Source organism: Myodes glareolus, chromosome 3, assembly GCF_982192425.1.
Source record: "Myodes glareolus chromosome 3, mMyoGla1.1, whole genome shotgun sequence".
NCBI lineage: Eukaryota > Metazoa > Chordata > Mammalia > Rodentia > Cricetidae > Myodes > Myodes glareolus.
Window position 1 is genome coordinate 113801935 of NC_142028.1, and position 15338 is coordinate 113817272.

At 36.4% G+C, this 15338-nt stretch overlaps 1 protein-coding gene across 19 annotated transcripts in view; it reads left to right on the forward strand.

Annotated features, from left to right (window-relative positions):
• The window catches only part of Ptprd (protein tyrosine phosphatase receptor type D), a 1378451-nt gene that overhangs the window by 137429 nt on the left and 1225684 nt on the right, over nt 1-15338 (forward strand). For all 19 annotated transcript variants that reach the window (XM_085686142.2, XM_087904910.1, XM_087904905.1 and 16 more), the window contains exon 2: nt 8072-8120. The gene's annotated coding sequence lies outside the window, so the exon portion shown is untranslated. The remainder of the gene's footprint in view (nt 1-8071; nt 8121-15338) is intronic.

Here is a 15338-nt window from a genome sequence, read left to right on the forward strand (position 1 = left end):
TCAGTCAGCCACATTCAGAGAATCCGGTTTCTGAATGTGGCTCACTGGCCTTGGTGAGCTCTCATTAGATCAGTCCCCTTGTATCAGTGGGTGAACGCATCCCTCGCGGTCCTGATTTCCTTGTTCATGGTCTCCCTCCTTCTGCTCCTCATTTGGACCTTGGGGGCTCAGTCCAGTGCTCCAATGTGGGTCTCCGTCTCTATCTCCATCCATCGTCGGATGAAGGTTCCCTCTGATCCTGCCTTCCTTGCTCACGTTCTCCCTCCTTCTGCTTCTCATTTGGACCTAGGGAGTTAAGTCCAGTGTTCCAATGTGTGTCTCTGTCTCTATCTCCATCCATTACCAGATGCAGGTTCTATGGTGATATGCAAAATATTCATTAGTATGGTTATGGGCCAAGGCCAGTTTAGGCACCCTCTCCTCTGCAACCCAGGAAACAACCTGGGGACCTCTCCTTGGGCCTGGGAACCCCTCCAGAATCAAGTATTTTGCAAACCCTAAAATGGCTCCCTTAGTTGAGATATATTCCTCCCTGCTCCCATATCTGTCCTTCCTCCCTCCCCCCATCCCATTCCCCCAAGCCATCCCCAATCCTCCCCCTCTCCCTTCTCTCTAACCATCTCTCCTGACTTCCACCCCCCACCCCCTGTGCACCCAAGTTTGCCTGACAATCTTGTCTACTTCCAATATCCAGAAGGATAACTATATGATTTTCTTCAGGCTCACCTTCTATTTAGCTTCTCTTGGATCACAAATTATACGCTCAAAACTTTTAATTATGGCTAGAATCCACTTACGAGTGAGTACATACCATATTCCTCTTTTTGGGTCTGGGTTACCTCACTCAGTAAAGCGTTTTCTATTTCCATCCATTTGCATGCAAAATTCAAGATGTCATTGTTTTTTACCGCTGAGTAAAACTCTAATGTGTATATGTTCCACACCTTCTTTAACTATTCTTCTATTGAGAGGCACCTAGGTTGTTTCCAGGTTCTGGCTATTACAAATAGTGCAGCTATGAACATAGTTGAACAAATGCTTTTGTAGTATGATAGGGCACCTCTTGGGTATATTCTCTTACTTTTAATTTTTGTTTTTTATGTTTATTTTTCCATTCAAATAATTACACTTCCTCCCCTTCTCCCATTCCCCTCCTCCCACTCCCTCACTCACCCTACTTCCTCTCCCTCCCTCCTTAAGAGAAGGCAGGGAACCCTACTTTGTGGGAAGTCCAAGGTCCAACCCTCACATCCAGGCCTAGAAAGTTGTGCATCCAAATAGATTAGAGTCCCAAAAAGCAAGTACATGCAGTAGAAACAAGTCGCAGTGCCTTTATCAATGGCTTCTCAGTCAGCCCCCACTGTCAGTCACATTCAGAGAGCCCAGTTTGATCACATGCTGCTTCAGTCCTGGTTCAGCTGTATTTGGTGAGCTCCCATTAGAATAGGCACACTGCCTCAGCAGGTGGACCAATCCCTAGCAGTTCTGACTTTCTTGCTCATCTTCTCCCTCCTTCTGCTCTTCAACTGGACTTTGGATGCTCAGTCCATTGCTCTGATGAGGGTCTCTGTCTCAGTCGCCATAAACAAACAAACAAACAAAAATGATCTGCTCTGAAAGACATTGTGAAAGTATGGATATTGCTGAGCCCCAATATCTGTTCTTTTTTGACTCTGTCCTATGGTTGTTTCTGTTGTAGCATTTTTGGTATTTCTTAGTGATTTAATGAAACCTTATATCATGCAGAATTTCAAAGTAGCCTTTGACTTTTCTCTCAAACTTGTTGCCTACAGAAATAAATATAGTGGTACCTCTCAGATAAACTTGACAGTCTTGAAGGCAGTAAGAGTTCAAAGTTTTTCACTTTAAAATTGTATTTATATATTTAGAAAGTGTTTTTTGGTAACCCATGTCAAAATAATTCACATATTATATAAAATTTACATTTTTAATAATATCTTATGCATTATAAAATTTGTCGGAATCAAAGATATAAAACATATCTGATAAATAATACATAGTGTACATTTAGCATTTGACCAGTAAGACACTGTGGGCAAATAGCCTAATACTTGTCATCATATATTAGAACTTTAAGCTAGGAACTTTATAACTTATTTATCGGTTCTGATGATTTTCTTGAAATTGGAGGTTTAGTTGTCTCTACTTATTTTTTTTCTGCAATAGATAATTTCTCCCTTTCTCTTTGCCTCCTTCTAACCTCTTGCATGCATCTTGCTTGTTCTCTCTCAAATTTATATACACATATCCCTAAATATGTAAATACAGCCTACTCAGGTCATGTAATGTTACTTGAATGTATATTATCTCAGGAGTGACTACTTTATATTAGATAAACAATTGGAGCACTCTCCCATGGAGAAAATCTTTACTCCTGTTATCAGCATTCCCAAAATGCCTATATTTCATTGTGTGGAGTTGAGTCTCTATGTACTCTCCCTTTTCCATATTCACATGCCCACTGTTGTCAACCTTGTTAAGTTCTTGTTCAGGTGAGCATGCTGATGGGTCTTTATGGGTGTACCCTTCTCTAGGCAACACAATCTCATACCAAACTTGTTGTTTCTTAGGCCCTTACAGTCTTTGCACCCCGTCTTCTGCAAGTATCCCTGAGCCCTGGATGCAGGAATTGCTTGGGTGTATTTCTTGGGACTGGGTACCATGGAATGTTTTGTTCTCTACATTTTGATTGATGGTACTTTTCTGTAATGATCTCCTTCTGGGATATTTTTATATGTGGATATAAAGATAAAATTTAATATGTAGTTAGGAATTAATCTGGTTTGGTAAATATCATTTGTAAGTTCTTCTCCAAGATCTAGGATTTCACTTGTGCTGAGCAGTTGGCTAGAGTTCCAATGCCAGGTCCTATTTCATTCCTGTTGATCAGGACCTAAGTATGAATAGAGAACTATTGCTTAGCGCCAAGTATGCACAACACTATTGCTCTCTTCGGGTTATTGTGCCATGCTGGATTGGGATGTTGTTCATAAATACTACAGCTGGATAGGGCTATTATTTGTTTGCTTCCCTTGGTATCATAAAAGCTAATTTTCAGGAAGACGGTTTTCAGGCCAGTTCCATTTCATATCCTCTAGGCCCCTTGTCTGAGAGCATAGGCCATCCCATGAGCTTCTGAGAGACAACCCAAGGTAATAATCATAGACTATGTTTTAATCGCCTTTTGGAGAACCTTGATTAATAACTCAAAGAAGACTTGTCATAACCGGTGTTGGGTTTTATTTGTGTATTTTTCTTGAAGGGAGCAATCTGAGACTCGATAATCTTTTCTTAGAGTTATATGTATATACATACAGAGATTTATATGTTTGCTATTTTACAGAAATATGCAACAATAAGATATTTTATGTATTTTCCAGACTTTATTGCTGTCAGTTTACTCTCACCCATCTTTCTTCTTTATCTTCTTCCCCATACCTAATTAATGCCCCTCACTGTTTTTTCTTTTTCCTCTTTCATTTCCTCTCCTACTTGGTCCCCACTTTCTTTCCTGGATTCTACAGGGATTCCAGGTTACAATAAACACATTTAAATTCTAGGAAGTATAGATGGGGAGAGCATGTTATGTTTGTCTTTCTGGGACTAGATGATTTCCCTCAATATGAACTTTTCTGCTACCATCAATTTACCTGAAAAATTGTGATTTCATTTTTCTTGATTGCTGGAGAGTATTGGATACTGTCTATGCTTCTTGGAGTTGTAAATTTAAATTCTGTCTAAACAGGGTAAAATGGAAATTGTGTTTTATTACATACTCCTCATTAAGAGAATCTAGGGCTAAAGAGACGTTTTAGCAGTCAAAGGCACTTTCTCCACTTCCAGAGGATCACAATTCAGTTCTCAATACCAATATCAGGTATCTCACAACTGACTGTAAATATAGCTGCAGGAAATCTGATGGCCTCTTCTGACACTCACAGGAGCCCACTGTCATGCTTCACATAAACATGCACACATGCACGCACATGCACACACAATTTTCTAAATCTTAATGTTCTGTCTCACTGTGAACTAAGAGAGATTCTGATTGAATCTCAACTTCATCGCTTACTGGCTATGTGCCGTTGGATACATTTGTAAGCTTCTTTATCATTTCTATTCATAGGATGCAAAAAATAGAATATTTTACATGCTTCTGGGGAAATTTTATGTGTTGTGTAAAAGTTTATAGCATCTAGAACAACTAACTAAGTTCTGTGCTATATTACTGGATCACAAAGTAACATTACAGTATTTCTTCTTGAACCTGATGGACTTAGAATATTAGATTTATAAAATTTCCAGTAATTAATTAATGCATACGTCAGCATACTACCTTGTGGCTTGCTCAAATGAAAGTGATGCATTGATTAGTTCATAATGATAGAATCTTAGGTGAAATGAAATTTCCTGAAGTGTAACAAGGAGAGAACTTAGTGCCAACAGCACTGCTAGTTTAATGACTGGGCCTTTTCCTGAAAACACCTCTATGCATAATTATTTATTCATATCATGTAAACTGTCTCTTTCATATTTAAATATGTCATAGCATTTCAACTCTTTGCCAGAGTCTAACCCTACAAATCGTTGAAAAGATAAATTAAGTTTGGGGTGAGCCACACTTTGGCACTATACTTCATATATGTTTGAAGTCATTTCTTTGGCTTGGATTTAACCTTGGAAGACAAATTTATTAGATGCTCTTACTATTATTTCTGAAATGTAAATCTGAACAGTGATTTACAATGCACATGCTTGCTATATCTAATCAATATAATAATACAGATTAATACAGATGAAGATGTATAATAATACAGTAATACAGATGAAGACAGCCTTTGGATTTTTATTATTGTCTTAAACGCAAATATACCTTCTAGAGGTAGCTAGAAAACATAAGTCTCTTGTGGTTTTTATCTTGAAATTCAATTGTTCAGTTAAAAGCTTCCATTTAAAATTGAAAATATGTAACACAATGCATGAAAGAGTAATTTAGCATATGATACAGCTAAATGTCAATATAAAGTAACTTCTACTTCTTCATTATAATTCTAAATATTAAAGTTTGACCTTCAGTTTTTAAAAATAAAATATAAATAATGGTATTTTCAATTTGTATATTCATTCAGCTTATTCTAGCATAATCATATTTAGTTTTTTCTAAATGTTTTTTCTGCTACACTTTTTATTGTTTATATTGCTTGGTTTTGTGGGTCATCTTGACACAAGCTAGAGTCATCAGAGAGGAAGAGGCCGAGTTATGAAAATACCTCCCTGAGATCCTACTTACTGTAAGACATTTTCTCAATTAGTGATCAATGGAAGAGGGCCCAGCTCATTGTGGGAGGTTCTGTTCCTGGGTTGGTGGTACTGAGTTCTATACAAAAGCAGGCTGAGCAAGCCATGGAATGCAAGCCAGTAAGCAACAACCACCATGGTCTTTGCATCAGCTCCTGATCTCTTTGAGTACTTGTACTGATTTCCTTCAGCGGTAGCCAGCAGTGTGCAAGTGTAAGAATACCCCTGTTCCCCAAACACACTTTACGGTCATGGTGTTTCACCACAGTAATAGATACCAAAAAACTCTAAAGGAAACATTGTGTTACCAAAATTTAGGTCCTTACATCTGTTGCTAAAAAGGAAAGGGCAGGTAGGAAGGCCATTGAGAGTTGACTTTTGGGCAGATCTTTACATCTGGGAGGCTTTCCCTAAAAAATGTCAATAGGAAAAGTAGTATATGTCAATAATGATTTTCTCACTCCTTCCTCCTTCCACAAAGTGGCAATAGTGTGACATTTGATAGATAAGTCTGGAATATTTAAAAGGTTAATGTGCTATTAAACTCGAAAATGAAAAAAAAATGGCAAAAGCATCTTTGGGATGCTGGTGAACAGATCCCACCAACTTCACAATAAGGAAGCCAATAGCAAAGTCCAAGAACTTAGCACAATACATCAAGAATCAAAGATTTTGGATACATCCAATCTCTGCCACCTATTTGTCCAGCGACCTCAGCTGAGGTGTTCCTGAGCACTTGTTATTCAGGACTGCATTCCATATATACATTTTACCTTGCACAAGAAGAAAGCAAGGCTGACAGCTAGGTAGGTATTTAGTAGGAAAAATGGTTGTTACACTGGTAGGAGAAGCTGAATTTGTTCCGCAGACCTCACAGAAAAATGGTCAGTGTGCTGACACACACTTTTAATTCCAGCACTGGGAAAGGAGAGACAAGTGTATCCCTAAGATTCACTAAGCAGGAAATTTCAGGTGAATTGAGAGACATTATCTCAGAAACAACTACCACCACTGACAAAACCAGAGGGTTCTGCCAACTGAAGAACCTGAGGTTCTCTTCTAATATTCACATTTTAGTGCACCCATTCACACACACACACACACACACACACACACACACACACACACACACAAATACGCACACAGAAGAAAACAAAAATTTTGATGTGTCGATTTTCATCTTCATGATAGTAGCATTTTACTAAACACCACCATTATTTCAATGATACACTCATTTTCACATATGACATCTCTTGCTAAGTGCTAAATGCTCATTTGTCATAGTTAATGTTTCCATTTATAACCCTGAAGCTAAATACCTTAGTATACAAATACAAGGAGAAAATATATTCTCCAAAGATAACACTAAACATTAGGCAGCCAACATGACAGTGTTTTTTGTGCTGTTTCTAGTTTTATCAACTTCTATTGTGGTTACCTAGAGACTCCTCAGAGGAGCACATTCAATAGCTTACTATGGTTAACTAGAGGCTCCTCAGAGGAGCACATGCTATAGCTTACAGTGGTTAACTAGAGGCTCCGCAGAGGAGCACATGCTATAGCTTACAGTGGTTAACTAGAGGCTCCTCAGAGGAGCACATGCTATAGACACTGTGGTTAACTAGAGACTCCTCAGAAGAGCACATGCTATAGACACTGTGGTTAACTAGAGACTCCTCAGAAGAGCACATGCAATAGCTCATTGAAACTGGAGCTTCTGAGGAGTCTGCAATTTCTCCATGAGAAGAGATTAAATTTTCATTTGGATTTTTATTCACATAAAAAGCAACTACCTGGAAGTAAACTTTAGAGATGAATAATTTTAATCTCTATTTATAAATTAATAAGCTACATCATAATAATAAAGCATTGACAAAGTCTCTTTCCTGTATCATCTGTCAAATAATGCCATGAGTGATCATAGTCAAGAGATTTAAAGACTATGAAATTAATTAAGATCATAAATTACTATGACTTCAAATATCTTTTATACAATAGAGTGTGGTACATCCTTAAAAATGATATGAAATGTTTGTAGTCATGAGGAGTTTTACATTCTCTGCATAAACCTGGAGATGGTGGTGCATACCTTTAATCCCAGCTCTTGGGAGACAAGCAGACAGATCTCTGTGAGTTCAAAGCAAGCCTTGTCTACAAAGCAAGGTCCAGGATATTCAGGACTACACAGAGAAACACTGTCCAGAAAAACAGCAACAAAAAATCCAAAAAACAAAATAGCAAATGTAGAATATTATTGCAAATTTATAACTATACTTTTAAGGTCATGCGGATATCTATATTCTCAGTGAAGCAGAAATTATAGACTAGGATTATGGTATTGCAATCACATTGATATTATGCATGCCCCATTTTATATAAATTTATGTAAACATATGTATTGTCACTGGAAGAGATGGAGTGGTATTTCCCTCTGGAATTCCATCTGCAGAGTGCATTATGTGTTCAAATGTATCCAATGCTCACAGGCCCATGAGAAGAAAGACTGTACAGGTGTTCAACTTGTCTATAATCTCTGCCTTAAACAGTTCAAATTAAAGAATGTATGCTAAATATCAACAATTTCATATAAGTTGGGTGATGTTATTTCTGACGAAAATATAGTAAACCATTAAGTTTAATGTGCATTAATAATTCATATAATAACATGTATCATCAGATCAGAAATATGATTTTTGTTTAATGACAATCAAATCTTAATACTAAAATATTGGTTTGTATTGTATTTCTTTAGGTCTCAGGGTGGTGAACCTGTGTTTGAACTCCTAACCTGTGAGTTGATGGTAAGATTATAATCATTGCATGCATAGCTTTAGATTTTGATTTTATTTCTAAATCTATTTTCATTTATTTTTTAAAAAATACATATATAGAAATCAGAATACAGTGTTAAGAATGGAGGAAAGTAGGGGAAAGAAATGGACTACAAAGAAAAACACCTAGATTATTGCTTGTCTGTTATGAAGCAGTAGAAACTCTAGGATATAAGAAATCAATAACAGCTTTGCTCGTTCTTTTTCTTTGCTGTTGAAATGTAAAGTGTACCTTTACAATAAGAAAAGAGGCTGAGGAAAAGAAAAAGTGTTAGTTTCAAAAGTGGCATTGCTTGCTTAACAGTTCTAAAGTAAAGGCTTGTTGCCTTTTTCTGCTTTGATTTGGGGCACCCTGGAAAGATAGAGCTGCCACCATGTAAAAATGAGCTCAGATGTCTCCAAAACGATTTCCTCTAAAATGTGTGCTTATGGAATCTTAAGGTTAAACTTTAATGTGAAAGATCCGCATCAATTAAAGACTTGATGTCATTTTTAGTGTTAATCGACTTAAAACAACAGTAAAATTAGGTTTGTAAAACTCACATTTTCATAATGTGTGTTTTGAAATCTAGCCCCAGACAAAATGTATTGAGAGAAACCTGGGGTAAGGGTATGAGCTGGATAAGATTGAAAGGGGAGAGGAGATGGCTATGGGGCCCCCAGATATCAGCCTGTTCTAGCTTGACTAAAGGTCACAGAGTTTGATCTTATTTTGCTCTTTCTAAGTTGTTGACAACAGTTGTGACTGACTATAAACAAGACACCCTGTCCTAGGGTGTGGTTAATGAGTATTTTGAGTCTTTAGGTGGATCAGCTCCACCTTGCTTTTCCTGTTCCTTCAAAGGAGATTAACAATAGGTTGTAAGGACTGGATATAAATTTTTGGAAAATAAACGTGGGTGGTTTAGTATTTACTGAATTTTCCTTCTCTGCTGTTCTGTGCCTCTATTTTTTATTTTTCTCACATCTCTTTTTATTTCGTTTAATAATTCCAATTCTCACACTCCTATCTTCGAAAGTGCGAATTTCATCAAAACTGATCCCCAGTAGATGTCACTCTGATGACAGCTGTCCATCCAAGTAGAAATTGATGACACTTTTTAGCCACAATTACTAATAGTACTAATAATCAAATTTTCAGTATGTGAAAATCAGAAATTTGTCGATCTAAAATTCAATATACCATAACAATCTCACTTGACCATTATGGCCAAAGTCTTACGTTGTTCATTAAACTGACCATAATTTGAACTGTTCGCAAGGTAGCCAGGTATGAACATGGTATAAAAAGGACACTGCCACTGACTGAAAAAGTGATTCAAAATGCACTTCTTACATATTTAAACACCTAATAGATTTGTACCATCCCACCACTTTGTTCTTGGAAGATTAAATGCTACATGTATAAGTCTTGTTAAATAGTTAGCTTAAACTTATGTAAAAATTTCTGCCATCATTTGCCCTAGAAAGTTTAGTCCCTTTTTAATCAAAGAAAAAAATACAGAACATGATTTTTCATTTCTTGTTTGCCAGTATGTAGATTTTAGGACAAGAAGAAATTGGGATAAGTTGCGAGGTATCTTACCATAATTTTGAGGAAAATAAGCAAAATTTTCTACATAGACGTTAATGTTGTGTGGATTATAAAAAGAGAGGTATTTGATGCAGGTTTAGACATGGCGCCAGTGAATTTAAGAACATGGTGAAGAAAAGGGAAGATTTAGATAACAGAAGAAAGTTCTTTGGACATGAGTGACAGTGTTCTATATTAGGAATTTTGTACTGAAGTCTATTTGATACCGATGAATAGAGGCAGTGAGTTATTTAAAGTAAAACTTATTTTATCGCCTGTCAAGATTTATCAAACTGGGCTTTTCTAGGAAGGCTAAATGTTTGCACTTCAGGGAGTGAAAAGTAAAGTATGTGACATGGAAGAAGAATAAGAAAATACGTGCTTTCTAAGGAAAATTATGAGACCTTACTCACTTATAAATTTCATTGGATGATTCCATTCAGTGATACTTGGTAAATGTAGATTTCTAAGTATTAATAATTGATCACATAACATATGCAAGTGTATGTTTGTGCTATGAAAATAAAGTTAGCAAGGCAGCTTTCTATTTGTCTGTTCCTTCAAAGCAAACACAAGAATGGTCAGCTTCTAATTAGTATATAAAATGCTGACTTCTGAATTTGTGGGAAATTACAGCCTTGTCATACCAAAACAATTTAATAAGACTGCAAGTCTGAGTGTGTTTCATTGGTAAAACACACTTTGAAATTTTCTCAAATGATGTAAAGCCCCATTATTTTTAGACAGATATCTTGCACTTTTCATTACATTTTTTTTGTTTTTATTGACTTTGTTGAGCTATTCATTTTTCTCTGTTCCCCTTTATACTCCTCCCTTCAAATTCTACCCTTTCCCATGGTCTCTAGGATCCCAATTTACTCAGGAGACCTTTTCTTTTTATACTTCCCATGTAGATCAGATCCATGTATGTCTCTTTTAGGGTTGCATTGTTGTCTAGGTTCTTCTCTGGGATTATGATTTACAGGCTGGTTCTCTTTGCTTTATGTTTAGAAACCACTTATGAGTGAGTACATATGATAATTGTCTTTCTGGAAAAGATTTTCAATTACATTTTTAAAGAAAAACTTCACATAAGGTATTTGAAAATAATTATATAGAAACAAAGATGCACACCTCAGTCCCAATGAGACTTTTAAATAATGGGAGGAAGTGTGATAAGTTATTTAGATATCTTTGGGGTAATATATTCTCCCAAATAGTACACACAGACTCATACACACCACACACATCACACACATATCATATGATCAGATATATATACAAAAAGTTTTTAAGACAAGATCTCCTGAGTAAATTGGGAGCAGAGAAAATGTGTAACTCAATAAAATCAATAAAAAATTAAAAAGATAACTCTTTAAACTGCATTTATAATTTACCATATTTGTATGAAATTCATTAATATTTTACTTAAACATTATTTAGCTTTATGTTTATTTTTCATAACATTATAGATTTTTAATTGATAATTCATAATGTATATAATGTATTTTGTCAAAAAAATATCCAACTCTTTCCCTTCCAATTGTCTTTAACCCTTATATTTGCACTCCCTAAAGCATGTGTGTTCTCTTTCTCTCTCTCTCTTTAAAGCCCATTGAGCACTCCTAGTCCTGCCTGTATGTACAAGGGTGTGAAACTGTTTACATAGCACAGGTAGTCTCTTGGTGTCACATCTCTGAAGAAAATGGACTCTTTTTTTTCCTTAATAGTGGCAATTCATTAGCTTCCCACTTGTCAGTCCTGGGATTTTGACTGCGTTGATCTTGTATATGCAAACAAAACTGGGGCCTAGGGTTTACTAAGTCATGAATTTGAGTCTAGTTAACAGTAACAGACATGAGTTCTGTCTTGTGAATCAGATTTTAAATCCATCCAGAAAATGGTTGGTTACTCCCATAACATCACAGCATTCATGCCGCTATGCATTAATGTACATATATTGCCAGTACAGTCATTAGTGTAGTTCACAGGGTTCACAGATGGATAAGACTGTTCAATACTTTTCCCACTCATTAGGTAAAAGAAGTAGAACATTCCGACACAATAAAAGCTAGCCAATTGGAATGAATCATTTAAGTGTGTAAAATTTAAAATGGACATTGCAGAATTATGTACATTAATTTAGCAGGATATTATTGCTAATCTTCATGGGTACAATTAATAAACTTACATGTCTTTTGATTTATATATTCATTTTATATTAATGCAAGACATGTTGGCACATGCCATTAATCCTAACCTTTGGGAGGCAGAGGTGGCCAGATAGCTCCCAGTTCAAGGCCAGCATGGTCTGCATATTGAATTCCAGTGCACCAAAGATATATAGTGGAATTCTATATCAAAAAGATTATACAGAGCAAGGAATTTATACTCATTAGATATGAATATTAAATCCCATGATAAGCAAAATAGTTTAGTACACATTTGCTTTGTGACTGATAGACAGGTGCTATCAAAATATATTATTTCACTATTAAAATTCTGAGTCATTTATATAAAAAAATTTCCGTAAATTAAATTGCAATATTATTCATGTTTTTTGAATTGTGGGAGATTTTTCTGATATAATGGTTTTGCTAAAATAAAATCTATGGTAACTAAAATTTTTGAATGATATAGTGAAACATGCTGGAATCATTATTTTACTGGAAATTGTATTAGTTTTATGTATTTTTTTATTATTTTCTTTTAGTGATTGGGTGCCCCCAGCACCCCAAATAAACACATGGAGCCTTTTGCCTAGTCTTAGCTTGGCTTACTTTTAGCCAGCTTTTTAAAATTTTATATATCCTATATATCTTTTGCTTCTGTCTGGGCTTTTGCCTTTCTAACTAACTTTCTTTACTTCTTACTCCATGGCTGTGGTGTAGCTGGGTGGCTGTTTCCTGGAATAGTACTCTCTTTCTCCTTTTGCTCCCTGATCTTCTCTTACCAGATTTCTTTTCTTCCTATTTATTCTTTCATCCTGCCAACCCTGCATATCTTTTCTCCTAACTAGTGATTGGCTGTTCAGCTCTTTATTAGATCAAAGAGGTGCTTAGACAGTCAAAGCAACGCATCTTCACAGAGTTAAACAAATACAACACAAAGGAATACAACACATCTTTGCATCACTAAACAAATATTCCACAGCATAAACAAATTTAATATATTTTCCACTAATATTCCACAACAGTTTTCTTATTGTATATTTACATTAAAAATATTTTTATTTTGACTGAATCCTCAAGATAATCTGTGTCATAACTTAAAAATAATTCAAAGTTCACAATAGATGTACAACAGTAATAAAAACACATAATTTGTTGTTTTAATAAGAGTTATAGGGCTGGAGAGATGGCTCAGTGGTTAAGAGCATTGCCTGCTCTTCCAAAGGTCCTGAGTTCAATTCCTGGCAACAACATGGTGGCTCACAACCATCTGTAATGAGGTCTAGTGCCCTCTTCTGGCCTGCAGACATACATGCAGAAAGATTATTGTATACATAATAAATAAGAAAATATTTTAAAAAATGAGAGTTATATTTCAAACCTTCATAACGTCAGAATATTTAATAAATAGTGCAATGGAAACTCCTAGGAATCCATGAGGGTAACTCTAGCTAAGAGTCTGAGCAATGGGAGATACAGAGCATGAACCAGCCATATCCTATAAACAAGCAAGTCTTCCAATGGAGGGATTGGTACCTCAACCAAGCCACATAACCATTGACCTGCAAATTCCCCTGCCTACCAAATGTGCTGGGGCAATGGTGACTCATAAATTATGGGAGTAGCCAACCAATCAATGACACAGCTTGAGACCCATACCATGAGAGGTAGCACACTCCTGACACATGTACACAAAGTGCATCTCAGTTTCAAGAAAAAGCATGAAGAGATAAATTCTCAAGTGCTGGGTTTCTTCAGCTTCAGGGAAAGGTCCCTGAAGAGAAGATATTAAAACTGATACCTCACACTAGAGAGATAGAGTTCACTATGTAAGGTAATGGAGAGGGATCTATCAGGATGTCCAGGATCAGACGAGAGGACAATTAAAGAAGCAGAGCAACAGTGTGTAAAAAGACATGCTGGGGATGAGGCAAGCCTGTGATGGGCAGCTTCAAGCCAGAGCGCCCAACATCTGGTCCCTCGATATCCTGACTATCTTAAGTGAAAAACCTTGAGACACAGCATGTAGAAGGACAATAATACCTTTTCCCAAAAAAGAGATTTATGGAAGGGGTGACCTTTCTGTCACCAGGAGACATGGTGTGTTCTGATAGTATGAGACAAAGGAAGGGAGTAGTCAGTTCTACAACAGGACAGACTTGCATGTTTCCCATGCTTCACAGAAGACTACGTACAGACATTCAAGATTAACTATTTATTAATATTGTTTCATTGTTTCTTGTCATGAATCTGGCAATTATGTAAAGATTCTAGCAATTTGTATAGTTTCCCTATTCTTATTTGGATTTTGTTACTGGAAATCTAGTCAGAAAATCAGGAAGATAAGAAAAGGGAATCTTGTAAGCCATGCTAAATTTATCAGATTGGATTATAAATGCCACAAGGAACCATGGGTTCTTTTATACAATGGTGTGTATAATCACCTTATATTATTTACATCTTAAGATACCGCATGGAAAATGTTGTACTGGGAAGTAAGTCACAAGCAGGAAGGTCTCAGGAAGGTGACAGTTGTTAGATGCCTCATCTAGAGTTTAATACTCTGCCAAATAGACACTCTACTGGCCCAAGAAACAAAAATACAGTAATTGCCCCGATATGGGAAGTTGAAGATGAAAGAGACAGTTAACATGGGTTCTGAGGCCAGCATGTGGCTGTCCAGCCTGCAAGGGTGGATACAGGAATCTGTTTAAGAGTTTAATAATTCCTTTCATCTCTTTCTGGTCACAGTGTGATTTACAATTCTTACTTTAGATGAACAATAGATTAAAAACAGAGAAAAGGGTTTGAGGGTGTATATTCACACTAAGACTAACTGCAGATGACCTGGGAGATTTCTCTGTGCCTGCTCACTTTCTGCTTTGGAGTCTATGCCCATAGGAGAGTTTAAGTCACAAAGTACATGGCAATTATTGGAACACTGTCGTTCTATGCAAAAGTTCATCACTAAGTACAATTTTAATAGCATGGATATCCTTAATCCTGGGGATTTTAAAGCAAATCTGTAGTGAAACCTGCACAGCCTCTGGAGGAGAGGTAACCAAGGGTAATCCCTGTTACAGAATCAATTGGAAATGCTCATTTGAATACACAAAGAATCTGAAACATTTCTTTGAATTCTTCCTGCTTCCAGATAAAGGGTCAAGGGTGAAGGAAGTGAGGGCAGAAGTCAGTAAGAAATGATACTAATTCCCATACACTAGAAGCATCTTGCCTTTCCCTAGCTAATGGTGTCTTTCAATTTGAGGGTCACTAGTAGAGAGGAAATGAAAGCACACTGCCTGTGCATGCTTAACTTTCCACAAGAATTTCATACAGTACCTTATTTTTTGAACAAAACTGTCGTTTTTTTCTCTGTTACTCTTGGAAGGTGAGCTGCAGATGAACACACGGCTGCCTTCACAGCTGTGACTGCCTGTCTCT